The sequence below is a fragment of the Coffea eugenioides genome, chromosome 9, assembly GCF_003713205.1.
Source record: "Coffea eugenioides isolate CCC68of chromosome 9, Ceug_1.0, whole genome shotgun sequence".
NCBI lineage: Eukaryota > Viridiplantae > Streptophyta > Magnoliopsida > Gentianales > Rubiaceae > Coffea > Coffea eugenioides.
In genome coordinates, this window is record NC_040043.1 from 38,291,935 (window position 1) to 38,309,642 (window position 17,708).

Consider the following 17,708-nt stretch of genomic DNA (forward strand, 5'->3'; position numbering starts at 1 on the left):
CTCTATTTATTGATTAGGACTTCGGATTTGAAAGTGACCCTTTTCCCAAATTCAGCAACCGCATTTATTCGAATTATTCTTACCCTTTGCTTTCAAAATTAACCTATATAGGGCTTTCGTTCCAACCAAAAAAAAAGGAAAAAAAAAACTTTATTATAGGTACAGGAATACACAGGATAATCTCATATATATATATATATATATATATATAATAAAATCGTATTCTCATTCTTATTCTTTCATGTTTTCTCTTTCCTACGTGGTTTAACGAGACGTTAAGTAGTTTCCTACGTGACTTGCTCCTTTTTTGTTTGGATTTATATCAATTCTTATTTCCTAGAAGAATTCTTAATATTATATGATTCTTATTTCCTATCCAAAAAAGGAATTGGAAAGTAATGCGATATAAATAAAAGAGACATAAATATCTCTATTAGATATATCTCCAAATTCATGCCAATAATTTGTGTAGTACATAAGGAACCAAAATAAATAAGAATTGTTATCACTACAACAAGTAGAAAAGTAACTAATTTCAATTAATAAATCCTCTTTTCTTAAAAAAAAAAAGAAGTTATTTGGACGATTGTGGTTTTATTTCCTATAAGAATTATTAATATTATAGGATTTTTATTTCCTACCCAAAGTTATGTACTTTAAGCAACTTAAATCAAGACAAACCTACTTTTAATGTTCTTATTAATATTTCTTTATATCCTTATCAATTCTTATTTCTTATGCCTACACTACATATAGCCTCTAATATATTGATTTCAAACATCAAATTCATGGTTAGGTATTTTCAGTACAAGCGGTTGGCACATTAAAGTATCGATTTTGGGTTTCCACTCCTCTTGATTGTCAGGTACATCTTCTTTCAATATATATATTTTTTAAAAAGGCATGTTGATCTTCAATTGTAAGAGTTTAGTAACATATCTTGAATTTTATTTTATTTTTGTTTTATTTTCTGTTTGTTTTGTATGAAGACATAGGATTTAAACAAGTACTTTCATCATTATTTTTGTAAGATTCTTGCTAACATGTTTGTTAATTGATTTTTGTGATCATATGTTTGTTAATTTGCCTTTAGGAAAAACAACCAAAAACAAAAGGCACTGGAAAGTAATGCGATATAAATACAAGAGACATAAATATCTCTATTAGATATATCTACAAATTCATTAGTTAATTAACAGACTTTGGCCGTTTACTTAATTAATCCACTTGAGAATGGTTTCATAAGGTTTTTAAAAAAATATCCAGCCTTATGTCTTACCAACATAGTTTAAATAGAAGAGAGGCCAGGAACCCGATCACTTAAACAACATGAACTTCCGGCAACTATTGGCTATATACACTTATAGTCTATACTTCATAAATAGCGCCATGAAAGTGCTTTGCAGAATACGTCAATTCCTTGCTCCCATAATCAAGAAGTTTAAAAGCAAATTCTATCTACATTCAGAATATTAGCTACCACTATCAATGCTATCAGTAGTCGACATCCAAGGAGTATTCTCAAATGTTGTCAGTAGTCGACATCCAAGGCCCTGTATTGTAAGAAAAATGTGGAGTATCCTAAACTGTGTAATGCTTGCAGTCAAAATGTGGAGTATCCTAAATTGAGATATGTCGTAGGTGTTAACCTTTTTATCATTTTGATTGCTACAATATCTACATAAACATAATTTTTAGAATATGTGTATTTATACAGGTATATGTTAAAAGTCTTGGCAAGTGATGCAACCAATAGTGTTTGGTTTGTTATATTTGATCAAAAGACTGAAAGAATAATAGAACACAAACTTTCTTTTGTTCTTGAAGAATTTAACAATGTAAACTTATATCTAATGTTTTAAAATATTTTTAATAATAGTAGACAATCCGACACTTATCTCAGCCGTTGAATATTCTAACAAAAAAAATCTATTACGCATTTCGTTTCCAGGAAGGATTTAGCAATGAAATCGTATCATCAATTATAAATAAGATCACGTGGAAACCTTTTGTATTCCAAATCAAATTGAACAATTACAATCTGGAACAAGGTAGTAATAGATTTATAGTGACTAGATGGTTCCACTGTGATTTCGGGAGGGAAACGCATTTCATGCTTTCACAAGTAATGTGCAATAAATTTCTCTTATGTTTCACATACTATATCTCACATAATATTTTTACCTTTAATTTTGATAAATCATTATCAGATTGGCAGAACTGACAACCAATACCAACCTAAAGTATCTTCTTCTCAGATCCCAATTAGTACAACAGATGATTTTAATTAACAGCATTTCAATACACTTCATATGAATCATTCATCAGAGGGTTCAACAAAAATCACAGAGAAAGGGAATCCTCATAAAAAGATTTGCATGAGAAGGTAGATTTAATATACTATTTTATTTTCTTAAATTATAATCTTTACATATTGTTATACATAATCTTGAATGCGATAAATAATTTATTTTTTCATACTTAGTTATCCTGCTTTGCTATCATGCAGTGATAATGAAAAATCAATAAATGCTGAGTTGCATGGACAAATCGAGAAGGATGTTCAAACAGAAGAAAAACAAAAACAAGTTTCTGAAGAATAGAATATTATTTGATACTATTTACTGCACTTTTTATTTATTGTCAAATTTTTGAATGTTATGGTATTGTTGAATGTTATTTTTTCCATTTTTAAATTATTATTCATTGAATTAGATGTTCAAATTTATATTATAAAAATAATTTATATTACAATGCGCACCTAGTAATATACTTAAAACAAGTTATAATAGATTATACATTAAATTTGTATTTTATATCGACATTTTTATAAAATTGACTAAATAGTTTATTTTTTTTCTACTACAAAACTAGTTTGATAGATAGGGAAGGCACAAGATAAGCACATAAAAAAAATTAAAAATTAAGAATTCATCTACTCTAAGTAATTTTAAAAACACAATATGTCTAAAAGATAAATATACATGAAACTTTTAAAAATCAGAACGTGAGATATCTTTTAATTTCTATCTTTTAGTTTGTACAAATCATATTAGTTGTATATCACTTAAGAGTAGAATTTTGTTTTATCTTTTTTACCCTCTCACCTCTCCCCATACTCTTCTCACCACCGATTAGGGTAGGATTTTTCAAAAATTAATATGTCCATCATAAGATTATAACATTCCTCGTTCTAGCGTTGGCAGTAAAGATAAAAAATATTTGGAAATAAAATAACATGAAAGCGACCTTTTATCGTGTGAGTGCCTGGTGTCGGAGTTGGAAACAATTTCTAATGGGGGGCACAAATTGAAAATAGCAAATATTGTTAATCCTTTTCGACACTGTTTGAGTGAAGGAAAGGAAAAGAAAGCAAATAAGAGAATTCTAGTAGAAAAGAAAACAAAAGAGAATAGAGGAAAGGGATCCCATCTATCATGTTTCGATTAAATACGAGATTAAAAGAAAAATAAATATTGAAAATGTTTTTTGGACTAGGGAAGGAAAATAAAAGAAATTATGCATTAGTAGATTTTTATCAACAATTTAAGAGTCTAATTTATAAACACATGTGCTTTTTAAGGAAAATTTAAAATTTTCATTAATTCCTTTACTCTTCGTTTTAGTCCACTTTAGAGAGAGAGAGAGAGAGAGAAAGTTAACAAAAAATAACTAAACCTTATCCTCCTTTTCCTTCCCTATCATTTCCTTTCCCTCCTCAAAAACGAATCTAGACGTCAAAAATTTTTCTTCCTCCATTTCCTTTCTTTTCCCTTCTAACAAATAGCGACTTAAAGAATTACTTCTAGCAACTGTATTCATGTGATACGTAATAGCAGCTGTGATGGAATATAAAAATAAGTGTGATGGCAGTATAACTTTTTAACATAAAAGTACAATTCTGCGCCAAATGAAATTGTTTGCAGCTGGACTGTTAAAGAGTTTAATTGGAACTTAATATTATCTGCTTTTGTCAAATTATAATTGTAGTCATGGCTCATACTTGTTACATAAAGTAATTTTTAAAAATTTTAAATGCCATCGTAAGTAATTTATTTTGGCCAGTGGAGACACATGCCCCAACTGGAATGTATGTTGATCCGCCACTATAAGCCCCTGATAGAAAATTCATCTATTCATTTGTCGTTGGAGTTGAGGATTCTTCAACACACAGAGCGAGTGCATTTTTTTTTTTTTTTTTTTGGGTTAAACGAAGCCGGCGACGCATGATGTTGAGACGGATTAGAGAACTATATTACCTTAAGTTGTACAATATTGGTTCATTGAATTCAAATCTTTCATGATTTAAAGGAAAAAGAGAAAATTCACACCAAACGTTATTGAATTTAGTAGGACCTTGACTAGCGTCAAAATGGGTGATTTGAGCGGGTTTGGGTTGGTTAAAATGGATAATGGGTATAAGTGAGTCAACGCATTTATATCCATTTAATTAGACGGGTATAAATGGGTAAGTCAAAATTGAATTGGGTAACTGAATTACCCATTTATAACCCATTCATTTTAAATTTTTGTAAACTCATTTAAATTCATTTTTGAAAACTAAGTTATCAATTTATACCACCCTTTGCACCCATCACTAGTTTTAAATATTTACTTATAATGCTCAATAAGTCTAATTATCAATTTTTTTTCCATCCGTACTCTATGTCGCAAAATTACATACTATTTAATAATTGTACAATAAGAATATAAAAATTTGAGCTAAGTACTATAAAAGTTAACATGAAAATTTAATCCAAAAATTTTAAATATCTAGCATTTTTTGTGTGTAAATTTAAAATTACATTTTGGAAATGTAAGAAAAGAGATTAAAACTTGTCATAAATTGGTAATGCTGAAAAATGAGCAAGTTAACAAACTAAGAGAAAATAAAATGATAAGATAAAACCAACAATAAAAATAAAGTAATTAACATCATGACAAAATGAAAATTCTAAAAACAAATGGGTGGGGAAAGAGAGGAGATTTGGGAGAAAACAATTCTAAATGGGTTAATTGGATTTGATGGGTTATCTAATAATGCCCATTTAATCCATTTATACCCATATGTAAAAACTAAAGATACCCATACCCATTTATTCATGGACGGGTATGAATAAATTTAGTTAAATGAGTTTACTTGCGGCCTATAACCTTGACCATGAGTTTTGTTGCGAGGTAATCTGGTCGGATCTGGATTGTTCATATCCATCGTGATACTTTTCGTTTTTCGTTTTTTATCTTTATTGTCCGTTAGAGAATTTGACTTTTGCCGTTTAATCCAGGACAGATTTCCTTTCAGTTACACCCTAGCGCATATTTGTTTATCATTCACTGTTGTTCTAAAATTTGTATGTTGTCCCATAGATTTTTTACATTTTGCACATAGGTCCTTGTTGATTTAAATTAGTAACATTCATGTTTCTTAGTTCCTTAGGTGTTAATGGAAAATTTGCTTTTTGTGTGTGGCCTTTTCATAATTTGGTAGGTAACGTGTGTTTTCATTACAATGTTAGTTTGATTAGCATTTTCATGATTTCACCACTCCTCGATAATCAATCACTAGGATCAAGTTTTGATCTTTTGGTGTCTCGTGGTACATTAAGGTTGTGCTTCGATCGACGCTCACCTTTGTCTTTATTTTCCTAAATTCCTCCAATGTGTCAATGTGATATACCGTGCCTTTAAAGTTTTGTTATGCAATGTATTGGAACTTCCTCTCTGACCATGTGCATGTTTTTGTCAAATTTTAGACTGAATCTTCTCTACCACAGCAATAGATATGGGCTACTTGTTCATTTGCATATGTGTCAAAACCTAGATTTTAGATCATTCTTGTAATAAGGTCAGAATATCTTTCTCTTTTCCTGCTTTCTTTTATAATTTTATTTATTTTTCTATTTTGAATATATTAATGTGCAGACAACAATTGTATTTCCTTACAAATTAAAGACATTCGGTCTGTTAACATTGAAGTTAAAGAGGATATTCTTAGACATGATATTTGATATAGTGCACAAGTTGAAATTGTCCATCTCTTGATTATGTGTATGTGGAACAAAATGTAGAAGCTTAACTTGGATTGAGAACATATAAATTTGGAACCTAAATTTCTTCCCTGGATACTAACTAATATCCTACATTCGTTAATGAGGAGAATAAACGAAGAGGAAATGGCAAAAGTGAATATAAGAGGAGATAAAGAAGGGACAGAAAGAGAACTGCAAACGGGCCCTTCTACGTTTTCAAGTCAAATTGTATGACCGAGATATCGTCTAAAATAGCTACTTTACCCACAAGGATTTTAGGAATTGTGATTATGCCTTAGAAAACCTTGATTTCAACTTTGACTTGAGTTTAGAAGAATCGAACACCTTTTTAAAAATTTTCTTTTAGCAGGAGAGAAGTGATATTTAAGAAATGGGAAGAATAATATATGAATCCAAAACCTCTATATTCTGATAGGGATGACAGCAGGGCAGTTTTGGGGTAGGCAACTCACCCTGTTCTACAAAAATTTCCCCAGCCCTCGCCCAATCCCCTGCTCCCCTAACCCCCACCCCTGCCCTGCCCCACTACCCTCGCGGGTGCACCTATCCCACCCCATTATCATTATTATTTTTTATTTGATTTAATTTTTTTATTTGTATTAGATCTAATAATAATTTTATTAATCCTTCTTTTGAAATTTTATCAAAGTATTACATCACTTTATTACGACAATATAACATATTACTTAATTCATACAAATTGTATTTATATAATAACAATAACATAACATTTATTTCATATTATACATATAAAAACATACATAGGTGTTATAACATGTTAAAAAAAAATTACACCATTCCTTCCTGATGGGACGGACACCCACCCCTGTTACCATCCCTATATCTTGTGCAGTTGTGCTTCTCTGTATGAGCTCTTGTTTAAATAGGTCATACTTGATGGATTATCTCAAAATATTTCAAAGGTAAAAGTTGTCAGTTCCAAGTTGAAGAATGTTTTTGAAAACTGCATGTGCATGCAAATGACTATTAAAGTTCGAGCATTAATGATATTATGTAATTTGAGAATTTGCTTTTTTTCTTTTGCAAGCAAATTCAGGAATTTATTTGAATTTTGTACGAAAACTGAAAAACGAAAGTATATGAAGAGAAAGTACAAAAAGAAGTGGAGAAATTTTGAAACACATTCAAGGTTGGGTATTGCACGTAAAAGGGTTGCATGTTGAACTTCATGGATTAAAAGTGAGAAACGTGTGAGATTCGTTGGAAGTGTGGGCTAATTTGTTTGACTGAAACTAGAATATATATAGTTTAGCTTTCTTGTTGCTACAATTGATGGCTGGAAATCAGCATGCATGTAGGACTTTTCTCCTATGTTTTATACCAAATAAATAGCTAAATAATTGTCATATTTGTAACTTGTCTCAAGAGTTAATAGTGAGCAAGAGGGTAACCCCAAAGTCGAAGTGTGATTTTTCACTTAGGGTGAGTGTTCCTTACATGCATTCATGATTAAATGTTTCTGTTAGATTAGTACTTGTTGTTTACTTGTTTGCTTGGTGATTGTTGGAAAGTAGTGATGGAAATTGTTAGATGTATTTTATTGATTTGTTGAGACTTGAACTTAAGTTACCTAATGCATTACTGTTGATAGGCGAATAAGTATTTTATTGCATTCGACCTAATTGAACTTGAGATTTCTATAGTCTTTACTACTGGAACAATGTGCATGACTGTAAGCAGTATGTATACTTAATCACATCAGCTGAATTGGACCCCAAAACCCATCGTCAATCAGCCTATTCGAGCCAACGACAGACTCGGTTAGATAGATTGGCAACCCTAGGTAAATGTGTGGTATACTCGAGTATTACCTTATAGTATAGTGATTATTGAAATGAATACTAATTGAAGGGGATTGTTATTGTTTTGGAGAATATAAGAGGTGATTGGTGGAGTGTGCACTGATGTCGAATTGGCTCCCAAAGTGAGCTTGTATCCTTTCATATTGAATGAGTCATTATATTGTGAATTGTAAAGTTATTTGTCTTGATTTTAAAGTGTTTGTTAAGTATGTTATTCTGCCGAAACTGTGGATTTGTGTCGTTTATTGACTGTTTTTTATCTGGGAACCTCACTGGGCGTAAGTTCAACCCTTTAGTTTGTTTTCCTTACAAGATATGAGGGCCAAAAAAGTTGAGATTAGTGATAACTTGAACCTGAAGTCTCTATTTTGTACTTATTGTAAACAAACTTGTACTATGAGAATTAATGAATAAATTCTTACTTTAATCCTGTTTGTTGGTATATAAGTGTGAATGTCATGGTTGATTTGATGGAGTAAATGTTATTTTGAGAGTTTATTGTAGTGAGTTCTGACGAGAGTCAGGCAGGCGATCCGCTAAATCCGAGGATGCGCCTTAGGGTGAGGTGGGGTCATCACATAAGGGACCAGAATGACTATTTTGAGTATTTTCCTGCAAAAATTAATACCTTTTTTTTGATAGAAAAGATAATTTCATTCGATCAATTTGCACTAATGGTGAATAATACATCAAACAAATATGACACAGATACATATAGATATAAAATTAATAGATATAACATATCTAAGAAGTCAATACAAATAAAAATAACATTGATGCTCTTACATATCTTCCATTCGAATGAATCATTATAACCCAATACATCTGTACATGTCTTCTGACAGTCAAATCTGATTAAAACTAATTCAAGTTTAAAGAGAAATTTAAATATGATAATAATGGAAAATTACATATCTGAGAAGTTAGATCCCAAATTTACAAAATCTTAAATTTCATTTAAAAAAAAAGACAAACTAAAAAAAACTTTCACAAGAAAAGACTCGAGAGAAAATAAATTAGGAGAGCAGAAACTCTCATTAGAAGAATCTAGAAGAGAGCATTAGGAAACTCTAGGAGAGAATTTATTCAAATAAGAGAAACTAAAAACTGAAGAGAGGGCTCTCTCCTATGAACTAAAATACTACAAATAGTTTAATAGGTCTTAGCACTTTTAAACTAACTATGGCTCCTTCTTACCAGAACTAACTTAGAATTGGATTTATAAAATATTCACTAGTTTCAAAAAGTATGGACTTGTGCTAGGTAATCTTTTTGCTGAAATGCTGATTTTTATTCAGCCAACGATACCACTTCAAGTATCAGTTGTTCTGCAAAAGGTTATCACTTCAAATAAAATTCAGCCAAAGGTACAAGTTTGACAAAAATGCGCATACGGACTTGTGCGTGAATAAAAAAAAAACTTAAATATTACGAAACGAAAAGTACAGGCTATTTCATTAGAACTATCACTTAATTATCCTATAACATTGGTTATAAGCTATCAAGTATCATGGCACAGACATTATAGTCATTTCAAGTACATTTTTAATTTGATAAGATGGAGAAAAATACAAGGGATCAATTGCACCTTTTCTGCTGCTAATTAAGTATTTGAATGGTGAATATATCATGGGTCAACCATTTAATCTGAACGAGCAAATTTTTTTTACGAAGCAAATCGAGTAAAGAATAAATAACTAATTCAAGAAAATAGAACGCAAACCATAGACCCATATTTGCATACACAAGTAGTAGTAGAAAACCTTCATTCATTTATGTTAGAGAAAATTTTGGCATAATAATAGTAAACTTTGGTGGTCAAGTAGTAAGTTTTGTGATTTCAAATGTAACTTTCACAAATTGCTGAAATCTACTTGTTTTTATATAGTTATCGGCTCAAGAAATTCCGCATTTAACAGTTTTACAAGGTTATGTATGTAGGGAAGGTCTAAATTGGACAATAAGGTGAAAGATATTATAAATAAGAGATTTTGAATTTCAGACATTTCACTTATAAAAATTTTTGTTTTTACTTACTCCCTTCCTTTTTTTATAACTGACGTTTAAGGTTTTGCACACCAATTAAGAAAAGTTTTTCATTGCTTAAATCTGTACACTACTTTCCTTTTGTACCCTCATTAATCGTCCAATTCACCCATGTTTTATCTCACTAGAGTATTAAATGGTGCTGTTTTACTAGACCAAAAGCAATGCAAACTAACTCCCACCAAACTAAATGTTTCTAAAATGAAAGGGTAAAATTGTGAAAAAATAATTAATACTGTATGGGGATAATAAAACGACAGATAAAAGTACACTAGAGCAAATTTCTTAAACGTCAGTTATAAAAAAAGGGAGGGAGTATAAACAAGGCTGTGTGCGCATATCCCGAGTCTACAATCATAAAGTCCAATTAATATCCAGAATCGAGCAAAATGAGGCTGGTTCAGTTAGGGCCATCCATTTTGATTTCTATAGTCATGGAATAGGCACCCAAATTGGGCAAACCTCATTAGGCCCAATCCTCATTTGCACTTACAGTTGCTCACCAATCCCGTGTTTGGTATCCAAAAATGACGTTACACTTAAAAAAGAAGTTATTATTTATATTATTCTTATTATATAATTAAATGTCCTGCGATTATTCGGATAAAATGTTTATCGTTATGATTAATTTATTTGGTACAAACAATTAGTTTGTTTTTTGTGTAATTTATATTATTCTTATTATTATTAAAGGGGGTGTTATTGTTTCCATAAAATGTTTATCCTTCAAATTAAATTACTTCGTACAAATAATTAGTTTGTTTTTTATGTAAAAAATTAATATTTTCCTTTCAAAATTAAATAATTTATGTTTTATATCATTTTCATTGAATGTGCTTTCATTTTCATTGGAAACAGTATGATGGTTATTATAATAATTTTTAAATAATAATGCTTTTGTCTTTTAAATTATTTAGTTTGAACAAATTATTACTACCTTTGAATTATCTTTTGACCTTTTTTAAGTGGAGAAAATATTAAAGAAGGGTGTAAATGTCATTTTTGTTTGGAGCAAATCTTTCTTTTGTAGACCATTATATCTTATTGTGCCTGCCTTTTCTTTTAGGAGCTGCCACTTCATGCTGACTGCTTTCTAAATACAATGGTCATCATCATCACACGCACATTCCAACTCCTATTCTTAATAAACTATAATTTTTCACATTAATTAAACACAATTCTGTTAAATACGAATGCATTTTTCGACAATTCTTCTTTTTTCACCTTTTTTTTAGTCAAAATGTTTCTATCCATGCATTCTCTAGCGTGTGATTTCACCATTTTAATTATTCTTTACCAAATATTATATTAGAAATCTATTCCTATGTAATTTAAATACTTGTTAATTTGAACACACCATTTTCACTGTACATATCTAACATAAATCAAAATTATTTCGCCAATAAAAAATTCTCTTTTTAAACCTTCAAAATATTTTCCTACTATTTAATCTAAAAAAAACAAATATACACATGTATATCCAAATCCATTCTTAACATGAATACACATAATCTTGAGTACTATAAAACATGCAAGTAGCACGGTTTCACAACCTCTTAGTGAATTGTAAAGCCCCTTCTGCCTTGCAAAGCTCAGTTCAATTTTTTTTTTTTGTTGAAAATTCACTCATTAAATGCTTAGAAATCTTTTATTGGCTTTATTTAGGAATAACTAATAGGGGTAAAGTTTTATCTATTACAAAAATGTTAGGTTATTTATGAGTTTAATTAATAGCCAGCCATAAAATCTTTTTGAAACAAACAACTCTAGTTATATTTAAAAATATTTTTTTCATCTTTGCTAATGTTTAAGATATTACTAGTTGAAACGTTTGGCAAAATGCAAAACATTTTTCGCACTTGATAGATATGATGAAAACATAATAAAGAGAGAACACGACTTCATGTGTTTTAATTTTTTTAAGTTATTACGTTGCTAATACATATAAAATTCTAAAATAAAAATCTATATTGTAGAATTAATCAAATATTAAAATTGATATATTTAAATAGTACATAAGTTATTCTTAAAGCAAAAAAAAAAAAGTCAAAATTCCTTATAAGTAAATAAATAGCGGACAACAAACAAACAAATCCTAAGTAAAAACATTTTATGTTCTATAATATAGTTTAGCATAATTAAGTCAAATTTGTGCCTCTATTAAAGGAAAAATTGAGTCACGAACATTAGTTCCCCGTACCCGTTATGATGCATCCTTTTAGGTCATGTATATTTGTATATTATTATTTTCCTTTTCTTTTCTTAGAGTCTTATATTTTTGCATTATTCGTGACCTCTTCAAAGAGTCTCTATTGGTCATCACAATTAATGTGATTTGCACCAATTAAACTTTGAAGAGATATTCCGATCCCCCGATAAAAAAAAAGTCAAATTTGTGCATATTTTATTCCATTCTAACGTCTAAAATTTAATTATACCAAATATTGAAAATGGAATGGACACTCCATTACAGAAATGACAAATTTTTTCTTCTTTACCATTCTGTGTATGAACAGAAAAGTATTTTGGATGAAAAGTCCATTGTATTCTAATAATTCTAGGGTGCCAAACGTGGGGTAAGACTATATATGTAGACAGAAAAATCAAGTGAACTCAATAGAAATCATTCCCACAGTCAATCCCATTTAGCGTACAGCCAATTCTAACTTTCGATGGCTATGGTAATTTTTTTTTTTTTGACAATTCTAACTTACGATTGCTATGGCAATTGCAAAGATTACTATCCCAACTTGAATCAATACCAAACAGCACTTTCCCTATTTCGACTTTAGGAAACCAAAGCCGGATTTAATTTGGCAGCTTAGTATATCGACCTGCCCCGTTAAAATTTAGGAAACTCCGAATCAATCTACTTGCCTAAATCGGTCTTTCTTTTCGGACAAATATGGTAACTTTTCTATTGCGATTCAGGAAACCAGCACTTTCCTTATCATTGTCCCCTCCTCTCGTGACTATTATATATTAGCCTTGGAAAGAAAGCAGCTGAAAGACAAGATGGATGAAGTTCTTGAACAAGTTCGAGAAGTTGGAGACGAGCTAACACAAATTCGAGATACCGCTACCCTCCTGGCTGCTCATTTGAGATTGAAAAAGGCTAAGGCTCGGTATGTTTCTTCTCTTCTCGGTTTCGATCTTGTTCAAGATTCAATTGTTGTAGTGCTCTTGAATTATCACCAAAGAATTAAGTAAACATAATGTTGATGCTGATTAGGTGATTGGCATTAATTTATGTTGCGAATCATGTCATGATAACTTGATCGTGTGATCATAATCTCATTAAATTTGTGCCCTCATTGTTTCTAGGTTCATCAAGTCAAGGCAAGAGCTGGAGGCTGAGATGGTTGCTAGTCAGCATATTGTGAAACAGGACGAGAAACAGGAAGCTTTAAGCTCGATGTCTATAAAGGCCATAAAGCTGAATACTCAACATCTTAAGATTCGAGAAGAGGAGTTGAAACTGCAAGCTCAACTTAGTACTCCGCTGTAATAGAGGCAAATGATTCGAGTCTGAAACCAATGTAAATCCTATTTCGTTATTTTTCCTTCTTCATGAGTTTTGTTCCCTTTGATTTTGGTTCGACTGTAATAGAGGCAATTGATTCGAGTCCGAAACCAATGTAAATCCTATTTCGTTATTTTCCCTTCTTCATGAGTTTTGTCCCCTTTGATTTTGGTGATTAGTTGTCTATGCTCAAAATGTTCCCTAACCAAGATGTTGCATATTTTGGTACTATGTTAATTTAGTCATCGGAATGATTTGTCATATTGGAATGAAATGGGGATCTCTGTATTATACTTAATATTCTTTACTAGTCCTTTTTTTTTCCCCAAAAGTGGAAACATTTCACTGATTATTAATAATCAAATACAACGTAGAGCAACTGCTTTTCAACATCAGCTTGTACTGCATCAGTCAGCCAAGCTGGGAAGTCAGTCTTCCAAACAGTCTCAAATTTCAAGTTGACAGCAAATTGCTGCTCTTAGTGCTAATGCTTCCTCCACTTTTGCTTCTCTGCACATTTTTGAGCGGCATGCCTATGAACCAACCAGTTTGCCATCCTTATCCCGTGCGATTATCCCCCAACCTGCTCTATTTTGTTTCTGTTTTAATGCAGCATCTGTGCTGATTTTTATGCACTCCCCTTTTGGAGCTGTCCACCTAGCCATCTGTTCTGCTCTCTGTTGGTCTTCATCTTCCTGTCTTTGTTCTTCCTCCAGTGCTTTTTGGTACTCCAGCTATTCTGACATTGCTTTCTGGATGACTTGAACCAGGTTTAGAATTTTGTTTTTGAAATTTATCTCATTTCTGGCCTTCCAGATATGCCAGAGCATATATACCGTGGCTTCAATGTGTATTATCCCTTTATCCCTCTTAGTAGCCTCCAGTAAGCTTTCCCACCATAGCCAGAAATTACCCCTATATGTGTCAAGTCCACCCCACTGAATTGGGCTTGCTTTGCAAATCTGCTGTGCATTTTTGCACAAGAACAACATACGCTCCAATGTTTCTTGGCTTTCTCCACAGCATCTACATAAATGATCTCCTTTGCCACTCCATGACCTAATGACTTCATTTAGGGGCAGGATTCCTTGTAGACATTTCCAAATGAAATGCTTTAGCTTATGCTTTACATTCAAGTTCCAAATGAACTTCCAGCCTTTTGTGGTCCCCTGGTTTCTGCTGCTTGATCTTTCATCTTTTTCTTTTGGTTTCCTTCCTCTCTTAGCTTCTTTTGCTAAAGCATATCCAGATTTGAATGTATATTCTCCTGAGCTTGTTCCTGATCAGTATAGTCCATCCTTTGACTCAAATAGACTGATTGGAATCTTTTTAATGCTCTTCCTATCCTCCTCATCAAAGATTCTGCCAAGAGTATCTTCATCCCATTCCCCATTCCTGATTAACTCACTCACACATTGAAACTCTGTGTTATGGGTGTGTCCGCTACTCATTTTTCCATCAGTTGAATCTGCTAGCCACTTGTCCTTCCAAATATCAATAGTTTTGCCATCACCTACTCTCTTCCTTATTCCTTTCTGCAATAGATCTTTTGCACTTAAAATGCTCCTCCAGCACCATGAATCCCCATTCTTTAGATTCGTTTCCCATATTGTTTTCCCCTTGAAGTATTTCCCTCTTAATATCTTACTCAGCAATAAATTGGGTCTTGTCAGTATTCTCCTTAGCTGCTTTGCTAGGAGTGCCTCATTGGATTCTTCTAAATCCCTGAAACCCTGACCACCGCTAGTGTTCACTTCTGTCAGCCTTCTCCATTCTATCCAGTGTATTTTTCCTTCATCTCCACTCTGGCCCCACAAAAAATTTCCCACTTCCCTACATATATCTTTACAAAGCATTGTAGGCAGCTTACAGGAAGACATTACATAAGTGGGAAGAGCAAGCACTACTGATCTGAGAAGAACTTCCTTGCCAGCTTGACTCAACAGTTTTTCTTTCCAATTGGTGATTCTACTAATGACTTTTTCCCTGACATAATCGAATACTTGCCTTTTCGATCTCCCAATCACCACGGGGAGTCCCAAGCATTTACTCTGCTTGACTTCCTTCATGTGCTGCATCAGTGAGAGTACTTCCTGCCTCTTCTCATTTGTCACGTTCTTGCTAAAGAAAATTGAAGATTTTTTGTGGATTGATCAGTTGCCCTGTGGATTTTGCATATGTCTTCAGTGTTCTCATGATTTGCCCAGCTTCCCTCCCATTTGCCTTTACAGAAAATTAGCGAGTCATCTACAAAAAATAAATGAGATAGACTGGGACTTTTGTTAGCAACTTTTACTTCTGATATTAGACCCTGCCTGGCAGCAGTACTTCCTGCCTCGTAGGTCTGATAAAACCCTTTTTTCTCACCATTAATATTAACAGCATAAGACAGAAGAAATGCAGTTCATGATCCATTTTATCCACCGAGGGCAGAAACCCATCTTTTGCATCATTTTAGCCAAGTAGACCCATTCTACCCTATCATATGCTTTAGACATATCCAGCTTTACTGCCATATACCCATACCTACCAGATCTTTTGTGATTTCAAAAGTGAATGTATTCATGGGCAATAAGGACATTATCTAAGATCTGTCTACCAGGTACAAAGGCAGATTGGTTTGGGCTAATGCAGCAGCCTAGAACATGTTTAAACCTATTCACCAGAATTTTGGCTATGATTTTATACAGTACATTACATAGGCTAATGGGTCTAGAATGAGCTACTAGAGTGGGGGTATCAATTTTTGGAATCAGGCATATAAGTGTCTCATTAACCGCCTTTACCAAGTTGCTAGAATGAAAAAAAACTTCTAATAGCAGCGACCAAACTCATAGTTTATGATAATCCAAAATTTCTGAAAGAACGAAGGGGACATACCATCTGGTCCAGGAAACTTATTCGGATCCATAGAAAAGAATGTTGTCCTGATTTCCAATTTCTGTGACAGACCTGATGAGCTGGGAGTTCATCTCGTTAGATATTGTCTGTGGAATTCCCTGGAGGATGCTACTGAAGTCATTGGGCTGATCAGAATTGAATAACTGCTTGCTGCACTATTCTCCCTTACTGTTCCTTGGCGATTCTGTTCCTCTTTCTTTTGCTGGCTACACAAGCCTGGAAATAACTGGTGTTTTTATACCCCTCTCTCAGCCATTTGACTCTAGATTTTTTACTCCAATACAGCTCCTCGACTTTATAAGCTTCTGCTAGCCTTTTGTGCAAACCAGCAAATTTGATGTTCTTTCCCTCCATATTTCCTTCTTTTACAGTTTTTATTTGTTCTTTAGTCTGTTTGATAACTTTTCCAGCATTGCTATTAAGGCTTCTATTCCATCTAATCTAAGAAGGGCAATTCTGCAGTTTTTTTTTTATCTTACAATGGAACTCTAAAGAATCTAGACCCTTGCTGATTGTTAGTCCAAGCCTTTTTAACAACATCCTCCACCTCTCTATACAACAGCCACTTTTTTTATCAAACATGAATCGTTTAATTCGTGAACGATCTTTTTAAATATTAAGCAATGTATTTTGCTTTATGAGCTTTAAAAGAAAAAAAAGTAGAGTTATCAGGTAAAAAGAGAGAGCCATTATAAATCTTTCTTGGATCAGAAAATCTTGCTTGCCAACTCAATTACATGTAAAAAATAAATATACAAGGCATGCAATTGTGTGCTTCACGTTCCAATCAGGATGAAAGATTAATCGAGTTCTTGTCCATCCAATTCAGACCCTCAATCATAAGAACAAGGCGTGTCAATGATAATTTGGAGAACACAGATGAAGAGCACATGCAAACAATTTCATTTGAAATATATTTTTTTGTGTTTGCAATATGATTTAGGGATAATTTCAGAAACCTCCCCTGAGGTTTCTGACAATTTCATTGAGCTCTCCTGAGATTTGGAAAATTACACCCACCTCCCTTGATTTGATAGTTTTAGTAACAAAGCCTTAAAATAATATTGACATGGTCAAATTCTTAAATGAATACCCAAAAATGCCCTTATGTAGTGAGTTTTTGTGAGAACCTGTAACTTTTTCATTTTCTAGGTTTTATTATCTTTCTAGGTTTTCTTATCTTCAATGGCTTGTTTTCTGCACTTTTTGTATCTGGAAAATTTTCTAGATAATTTTTTTATGAGTAAATATAGCTTTTAAATGATTTTTCTAGTATCGGTTAGTTTTTGAGAAATTAAGAGCGTATATTGGACGTGGGACCCGCTAGTGCGGAAAGTTCGGTAAAATTCGGCCAACTAGGTTAAG